The sequence below is a fragment of the Macaca nemestrina genome, chromosome 6 (assembly GCF_043159975.1).
Source record: "Macaca nemestrina isolate mMacNem1 chromosome 6, mMacNem.hap1, whole genome shotgun sequence".
Taxonomy (NCBI): Eukaryota; Metazoa; Chordata; class Mammalia; order Primates; family Cercopithecidae; genus Macaca; species Macaca nemestrina.
Genome location: NC_092130.1, coordinates 119,027,930 through 119,035,683, shown reverse-complemented (window position 1 = coordinate 119,035,683; position 7,754 = coordinate 119,027,930). Strand labels below are relative to the sequence as shown.

General features: G+C 45.8%; 1 long non-coding RNA gene across 1 annotated transcript in view; it reads right to left on the bottom strand.

Annotated features, from left to right (window-relative positions):
- Positions 1-1,484: 1,484 nt before the first annotated feature.
- Positions 1,485-7,754, bottom strand: part of LOC105499403 (uncharacterized) — a 104,866-nt gene continuing 98,596 nt past the window's right edge. Inside the window, exon 4 of the long non-coding RNA XR_011624996.1 lies at positions 1,485-1,644. This is a non-coding gene — a long non-coding RNA (uncharacterized lncRNA). The remainder of the gene's footprint in view (positions 1,645-7,754) is intronic.

Below are 7,754 nucleotides of genomic sequence, written 5' to 3'. Positions count from 1 at the left end.
CTCCCCTTCACTAGCTCCTTTCCCCCAAAGCAAAGCAACCCAGGCAGACAGCTGCCTATGGTCCCAGCCCCATCGGTCCCTCATACCGCCCCTGCCGTGTCTCAGTCTCAAGTTCATGTACTTTTTCCTTTTGATCTTCCTTCAACATCATAAGCTCTCCGAGGACAGATGAGCTTGTATCTTATTTATCCACAGCACAGAGTAAGAACCACAGTTTTTCACTGACTAACAATGATGAATAAAGGAGCAAAGACACCCATCTACACAGTTTCCTTGGTGACCTAGTGATTCCAGGCCAGATAGCAGAAAGCCGCCACAGTGTTTCCAAAAAGTTATACAAGTAGAGGTTTTATTTACATGTTACCTTGTTTCTGAGCTCTCTAAATCTGTCATCTTTTATCTACAACTAGGGTTAATATTCATTAGCCATGTAGTATGAAAACCCTTATCAGATTCCAGTGGTATCACTGGTTATGTTTTCTACTTAAATAATAACAAGATGAATTTTTAGAAGGCCAACCTAGGTCGCTCTTCCGTGTGCTGGGACCCAAGCAGCAATACAAAGCCTGGTAATTGGACACCTTTTGCCCCACAATGTCACCCTGAATGAGTCTTTTCTTTCCGTTCTTTCTTTGCTTGGTCTTTTCCAGACTTGCTTTCCATTTCACAGCTTTGCTAAACCTTCAGGTCAAGGTCAGAGCAAAAGGACTATCTCAAGGTGGGAGGAACTGAATTTAGCCACATAGGGCCTCTCCCTAATGAAAGCATTTAGCACCCAGCCAAGGAATCTATCTATCTTTAGATTCCAAAATAGAAAAAAAGGGAAAAAAAAATCTCCCTTAAGAAAAAAGCCAGGGTTTGCTTTGCTTCTGCTCTAAGCCAACCCTGTTTCAGGTTCCAAGGAGGTTACTCCTTGCAGAAGGGAACGTGCTACAGAACACATCAGAAGACCTGAATTCTATTTCTGACACTGACTCTGATGTTCTGTGATCTTATCCCCGGCTACTTGAAGAACTTTGTTCTGCCCCCATACCCGCCCTCTGCCATCCCCTTCTTATTGCAACTTTGTGTGTAAGTGTGTTAAGACTCAGGGAAATTCTCCAAAAGCTCAAACTCATATGATCTTTATTACTTGGGGCCACAAGTGCCAACCAGCCTAGAGGGGTTCCTGGGAATAGGCGGGCGGATCATGAGGTCAGGAGATAGAGACCATCCTGGCTAACATGGTGAAACCCCAGCTCTACTAAAAATACAAAAAGTTAGCCAGGAGTGGCTGCACTTGCCTGTAGTCCCAGCTACTCCGGAGGCTGAGGCAGGAGAATCGCTTGAACCCGGGAGGCGGAGGTTGCAGTGAGCAGAGATCGCACATCCGCACTCCAGCCTGGGCGACAGAGCGAGACTCCATCTCAAAATAAATAAATAAATAAATAAATAAATAAATAGACTAAATCTGCCTCCTAAGAAGTAGGCATGGAGATAGAGAATCTTCCACAAGGAGTAGAATTTACCAGTTACCTGGAAGCAATGGCATGCCCATAAAAATCTCCTCTGAGAAGCCATGGAACACTGTTCTTCGTTCTACCCCACATTCTAGAAATTTACTTGCATCCTCCGAGAACCGTCTGTGGTACTGGCATCCGCAACCTGTTGATGCAAAAACATGAAGCTTCTAGTGAGGAGGGAGCAAACCTCTCTCTTTTGGAGGTATCAGTCTTAGTGCACTTTGTGAAAAGGGAAACGATCACGTGAAATTGTAGATGGCATTTTTCTGATGCTTTGTACAAACCTTGATTTCACATGGTGCTGCAGCTGTGTTGCTGGAAACAGTATAGCCTGGAGAGGGCAAACTTTGGAAGAGACCAGCTGGATAAAATCCTGACTCTACACTAGCTACTGTGTGGCCTTGAGCAATTTATTTAATGTCCCAGTTTCAGTTTCTTGTATACAATAGAGTTTCTAAATGAACCTAATTAATCATGAGTGTAAACTGAGAAAATGCAGGTACACTGCTTAGCACAGTGAACACGTCATTTGCTGTATGAATGCTATTACCAATAATATATACTATTAATAGATATTAATAAATAGCATTTTAATTCATATTAAAATCAAATATTTTAATTAATAATTAAAATTAACAAATATTAATATTAATACTATACTATATTATTATATTTTCTGTTAAGTAATAGATAACATTACACATAATATTAATAATAGTCCAGCCAGGCATGGTGGCTCATGCCTGTAATCCCAGCACTTTAGGAGGCCGAGGTGAGTAGATCACTTGAGGCTAGGAGTTTGAGACCAGTCTGGCCAACATGGCAAAACCCCATCTTTACTAAAAATACACAGACTAGCTGGGCATGGTGTTGCACACCTGTAGTCCCACCTACTTGAGAGGCTGAGCACGAGAATCGCTTAAACCCAGAAGGCGGAGGTCACAGTGACCCGAGATCATACCACTGCACTCCAGCTCCACAGAGTGAAACTCTGTCTCCAAAACACCTTAATAATAATAATAATAAGGCTCATAAAAAAACACCCTAGGGAATTCATTAATGATGAGCAAATGGAAGTGATTCAAATAACCCCTTTGTGGCCCTAAAATATCCTGATAGGTATCTATTTCAGCACCTGTAACATTACGTTGTATTCTTTATTTCTTTACATCTCCACTATTCCAAAGCCTCTCCAGGGCAGGGAATTCTCTCTTTTATTGTAATGTCACAACGTCTCCTCTATTACCTGTCCTATATGAATGCTGTTGAGTAAATGAAAAGTGAAGCTAGAAATTAATGAGTGAAGGAGTAAGCAAGTAAACACATATTCATTTGAAGGGAATATTTTTTGCATTAAACCAAAATAATTGTTTCTTACACAAACTATTTCTAAAAAGATAGCATTTTCCTTATTTAGAACTATTGCCAACTTCCCTTCCCCTGTCTCTGAGAAATGCAAAGTCCCTGATTTAGAGTAATTTCTCAAGAGTTGTTTAGGGGTTGTCTTAGTCAGCTCAGGCTGCTATAACAGAATGTCGTAGGCTGGATGGTTTCAACATCAGACCTTTATTTCTTACAGTTCTGCAGGCTGGGAAGTCCAAGAGCAAGGTGCCAGCAGATTCTGTTCTTGATGAGGGCCTTCATCCTGGTTTGCAGATAGCGACCTTCTTGCTGGGTCCTCATACAAGTGAAGGGAGAAAAGGCTCTAGTTTCCATTTCTCTTCTTACAGAGACTAATCCCATCACGGAGCACTACCCTCATGCCATCATCTAAATCTAATAACTCCCCAAAGATCCCGCTCCAAATTCCATCACATTGAAGGTTAGATCGTCAATATCTGAATCTCGGGAGGATGCAAACACTCAGTCCCCAGCAGGTGCTGGAAGTATTAACACAGTGCCCCAAAACGATAGAATATTTTCGATAGGATGAATCCACTTTCAACCCTGGAAGCCAGGCATTTCAGAGTGGAAAAGAAAAGAGAAGCAATAACAGCACATATAAGCATCTTATTAAGGAAATCGCTAGGTCTTTGAGGGGTGCACATTCTATGCTTTCTAAAGGATGAAGTCTGAGCAGGCAGAACGAAGCTAATCTTGCCTGGCTGCACTCTTCTGATCTGGCAGGGGGCTGGTGCCGCTCCCTGCAGATGCCCACGACGCCAGGCAGCCTGGTTTAGTTTGTGGAACCTGCTCTAATCCGTCAGCACAGCCATAGTAGATATTCTGAAAACTAAGAGAATCATCTTCAGCAGCTTATCAACTAACCGCAGGCCCTTATCTCAAATGGGAACTTTTCAAACCGTTATTCAAGCGTATTCAAATGAATTTGAGAGCCTACTAACAGCCCTGGCTACATAATTTCCCGGCGCAGTTCAAAATGAAAATGCAGAGTCCTTTTCAAAAATTATTAAGTATGTCAAGATGGTGTCAGTAGAACATCCAACTAGTCGGCTTCTGAACACAGGTCACAGGCTCATAAACCTAGCTCTGCCTAGCAATGACTATCCAGTAAGTTAAACACCAGGAAACCCCAACCCCTCCACAGCCCTGCGACTGCTGCAGCAGAAAAACAAAAACAAAACGGACACTCAACACCATCAGCATCCGCTCTTCCCAAACCACCAGTCTTCCTCAGAGACTCCCTCATTTGACCTGTTTTCACTCGTGTTCCCTCGACCTTCAAATGTTCAGTGTCCATAAAGCAGATCAAGGCTATCACAAAACAAAACAAACACCAAAAGGCCAAACCACTGGATCTAGAGACCTACGGACTTGCCCTCCTGATACTTGCAGCTGGTGTTTAAGGACATGCCTGCCTTGGGCGGTGGGCCGGTAGAAACCTCACACACCAAAGCCCACGGAGCTAAATTCAAGGTTGCGAACCCCAGCCCCGGTGGGAACACAGTCTGCAGACACGCCCCCTTAAGTCCCTGTCGTACACAATAAATTGCTTTCTGAATATTCCCTTTACAACTGCAAAAAATAGAAATGGCTGTAACTGTGCAGAGAAAGAAAAGAGAAGCTGGGATGAGCTCCATCGGGGCGGAATCTGCTTCTCACTGGTGGATACTGTGATAAGAAACCTGGAACTGAGCGGCCTCACAATGGCCTATTTATCCGGCTCTCACGCACCGCCGGCAACCCCGGCTGGGAATCACGGGGGTGGCAGCCGTCCCCGGAAAACGGCGGCGCTCCGGCACAGGAAAGCCCGCGGATCAACTGATCTGCAGACAACGCTTCTTCCTTCCTGGGAAGCGGCCACAAAGGCAGCCAGCTGACCCCGGCCCAGCGCGGCTCCCGGCCGAGGAGGACGGGGCGGGGGGGGGCAGGGGGATCGTCGCCCGCCCCGCCCCCCACCCCCCAAGTTTCCTTTGGCAAAAGCATCCCAGGCGTGGTTCAGGCAGAGTCCACGCCAGCTAGGCTGGGGCCGAAACTCTCCACTTCAGGAAGGCGGGGTAGGCGGACCCGCGGTCCCCAGCCCCCCACGGCCCCCACCAGCTGGCCCTTCCGGCCGGGGCGGCCTTGGCCTGGGGCTGCGGTTGACTTGGGTCGGGGGACAGGAACGATTGGCACAGCGCCCCCGACTGTCCCCTGAGGAGGCCCCTTCTTGCGACTTTTGGTCAAAAGCAAAAAGAAACGCAGACATGTGCGTCACCCCGGGAAGCGCGCGGGAGTTTCGCTCGCGTTTCAGGCGCAGACTTCGCATCCTCCCTCGGTAGGGGGTCGGGGGTCCCTAAAATTTACCCCCCAACTTCATTTCTCTGGCTTACAGAGCACCTTAACAGTTCATTTCCCTCTCGCTCTCAAGTGAAAACATCTTATTTTTGTGTTAAAATGTATAAAGACACCATGAGAATTGGCAGGAGGTCAAACCGTAGATTGAGATGCCCCGGTCGCTCCCCAGGAAGCGCTGTTTTCGGAAGTGTTGACCCAGCAGCTGGTCCCTGCTGCTCTAATGACACGATGTGTGCTTTCACTTTTTCACTCCCAAACAACGTGGTTTGGAGTCTTGAGAGAGCCTTGGAAATCGCTGCCCGTGGAGAAAAGGTCTGGAGGCCAGGCCAGGAGAGCAGACACGCTGGGAGAAGCGGAGGCAGCCCTGTGAACTCGCCGGGCTCCGCAGGGAGGGGCGGGGGTGTCCAGGTCGCAGGTGGAGCTGGCCAGCTGCGAGCCAGGATGTCCTCGCTCTTTCCAAGTTATACAGAGTTCCCACAAGGAAAAAATAGAGGGGTAGGGGATCCAGGCAGATCTTCAGCTGTTTGTATGCTCTGCACCAGGAGGCGCTATCATCAGCCCGGACCCCTACCCCACGGGACTGAGGAGACCACAATCTTCCCTCCAGGCAGAATCGTGGACCCAATATTCCCATCTCCCCGACTACTCTTAACTCAGTATACCGCCATTAACAGCATAGGCAGCCTTCTGGACTTGCACTCCAGAAGGAATTTTGTCTCATTTAGTGCCTGCAGGGGAGCAGGATGAGATAGTCCTCTTGTACCGGCACAAGGTCTCTGAGTTGACTCTTCTATAAACATTGCTCTTGTTTCTAGGGACAGAATCATTTATTGACCTAGAGAAAGAAAGATATTGTGAGAAGGACCCCTGATGCTCAGTGGCAGTTTGGAGACCTGGCATTAGCCTTACTCAGTACGGCTTCCTGATCTACCAGGACTGATCCAGACAGCTTTGACGATCCCCCAGCCTGGTCCTGGGATTCTTCCAAACACTCATGAGATCACCCACATCTTGGAGGGGCTGGTAGTGTTACCAGCACAGAAAGGTGAGGGCAGCAAGCAGTAGTCACTTTGGGTCTGAAATGAGCATCTTGGGGTTTTTATATCTACCCACCCACTATGGAACATTATTGTCCCTTCCTCTTTGCTACAGTGTTTCCAGAAAATGAGAAGTAGCATCTTCTTAGAAATAGATTGGGTACCCTGTCTTAGACCCAGTTCCTTTTTTATTTTTTTGGAGGGTAGGGGGACGCAGTCTCACTCTGTCTCCCTCTGTCTCCTAGGCTGGAGTACAGTGGTGCGATCTGGGCTCACTGCAACCTCCACCTTGGGGGTTCAAGTAATTCTCCTGCCTCAGCCTCCTGAGTAGCTGGGAATCCAGGTGTGCACCACCACACTCGGCTAATTTTTGTATTTTTAATAGAGACAGGGTTTTACCATATTGGCTAGGCTACTCTTGAACTCCTCACCTCAAGTGATTCGCCTGCCTCAGCCTCCCAAAGTGCTGGGTAGTTACTTTCATTATAGTTCTAGATAACATAGAAAAGAACATGGAAAGCAGCTATGCAAGCAAAACACAAACAACCCTGTTAAAAAGTGGGCAGAAGACATGAACAGACACTTTTTAAAAGAAGACATGCAAGCAGCCGACAAATGTGAAAAGATGCTCAGCATTGCTAATTATCATAGAAATGCAAATCAAAACCACGATGACATCTCACGCCACTCACAATGGCTGTTATTAAAAAGTCAAAAAAAAAAAAAAAAACAGATGCTGGCAAGGCTGTGGAGAAAATGGAACACAAATACATTGCTGGTGGGAATGTAAATTGATTCAGCCACTGTGGAAAGTAGTTTGGAGATTTCTCAAAGAAAACAAAACTACCATTCGACCCAGCAGCAATCCCATTACTGGTATATATCCAAATAAAAAGAAATCGTTCTACCAAAAAGACACAGTCATTTTTATGTGCTTCACAGTAAAGCACATAAAATTTGCTATTATTCACAACAGCAAAGACATTGAATCAGCCTAGGTGTCTGTCAATATAAGACTGGTATATAAACACCATGGAATACTATGCAGCAATGAAAAAGAAGGAAATCATGTCCTTTGCAGCAACATGGATGCAGCTGGAAGCCATTATTCTAAGCAAATTAATGCAGGAGCAGAAAACCAAATAGTGCATGTTCTCACTTATAAGTGGGAGCTACATATTAGGTACACATAGACATAAAGATGGCAACAATAGACACTGGGGGATACTAGAGGGAAGCAAGGGTTGAAAAACTAACTATTGGCTACTATGCTCACTGCCTGGGTAACAGGATCATTTTACCTCAGAGCTCAGCATCACATGTATATCACACAATATACCCATGTAACAAATCTGCACATGTACCCCTGAATCTAAAATAAAAGTTGAAATTATATATTAAAAAAAAAAAACAGAACAGAATAGAACATGAACTGTGGTGACTGTTTTCAAAGGAGGAACACTTTGCATTTTACAGG